Source organism: Lemur catta, chromosome 10, assembly GCF_020740605.2.
Source record: "Lemur catta isolate mLemCat1 chromosome 10, mLemCat1.pri, whole genome shotgun sequence".
In the NCBI taxonomy this organism is placed as follows: domain Eukaryota; kingdom Metazoa; phylum Chordata; class Mammalia; order Primates; family Lemuridae; genus Lemur; species Lemur catta.
The window spans coordinates 28,547,530-28,549,030 of record NC_059137.1 but is presented as its reverse complement, the minus strand read 5'-3'; positions in this window follow the sequence as shown (position 1 = coordinate 28,549,030).

The following is a 1,501-nucleotide window of genomic DNA, read 5'->3' as shown; positions in this document are numbered from 1 at the left end:
CAGAGAGTCTGAGAGGCCATATGGACAGCCTGGAGCACAAGTTGAGGGAATTAATTTTTGCAGATTTAACCCTTAAATGACCCCCGTGGCGTTTCTCCTGGAGGAACACCTATTGTTAGGTCGTTAGCTCACTACCTGTGATCATGTGCTGATGATGTTACAAGAATTATCTGATTGCATAGTAAGTACTGAATAATGACACAGAACCTCCTGGCTGTGAGACATATGGAATTTAAAGATTCTAAACTAAAAGTATTGATACCATGAACTGCACAGATTGTAAGAAATTTTCAGCTTCCAGAAATATACTGGAATCAGGGCCACCCCTTGCTTGAACTCAGAAATAGCCGCAGACCTTTGGGAAATGGAAAAGGGAAACTGAAGAAGATTGGCTTAATAGTTGCAGCTCTCAGCTGAGACTGCTTACTGTTGATTCTGCTTTGACCTGGGTGCCTTAATTTTCTCAGATCTCATCTTAACCTCTCTACAAGTGAAAAGGAAAAGTTAAAAAAAATTGAGCATCTATTACATTACAAGCACTACGTTAAACATATTTTATATGACGTTATTTCATTTTTATCACATGCCTGTCTGTTTGGCATCATGAACTCCATGTTAGTGGTGAAAATGTAAGACCCAACATAGGTTAAATATCTTGCTCAATAATTGTAGGGCTGGAATTTGAACTTAGATCTGACTTCAAAACTGTTCATTTGACATCTTGTGTCCTCTTTTATAGCAATTACCCAGTAACATAATCTCTGCTTATCCTCCCTGTGGCCCAGTGACAGTGCCTGCCATGTCCCCCAGTGCCTATTAGTGGCTTCATTTCTTTTCTTGTACTCACTTCTTGGATGTTCTACTCTAAACCCAGATCTCTCTCTAACTACTTCAACACTCAGAGTTGGAGGATGGCCTGTTGCTTGGATTATTATCAATCATCTGCTCCATTTGCTCTTAGGTAGATACCTGAGATCTGTGGTTTAGTATGGGTGATGGTTAATTTTATGTGTCAAGTTGGCTAAGCTATAGGATCCAATTATTTAATCAAACACTAATTTAGGTTCTGCTGTGAAGATATTTTGTAGATGTGGTTAACATAGACAATCAGTTGATTTTAAGTAAAGGAGACTGTCTTTGGTAATGTAGGTGGGCATCATCTAATTAGTCAAAGAACTTAAACGTGAAAATTGAGGTTTTCCAGAATAGTGCCTTAAGACTGCAGTGTCAACTTTCATGAAGTTTCTAGCCTGCCAACCTGCCCTACAGATTTCAGACTCAGGACTACAACATCAGCTCCTGCCTGACCTTCACATTTTGTACTTGTCATGCCCCACAATTGCATGAGCCAATTTCATAAAATAAATTTCTTTAAATATATTAACATAGTTTTATACATATAATTTTAATATATATTTTATCTGTAAGTATATAAAATATATGTGTAACTATATATTTAATAATTAGTTTTGTTGGTTCTGTTTCTCTGGAGAACCGATAC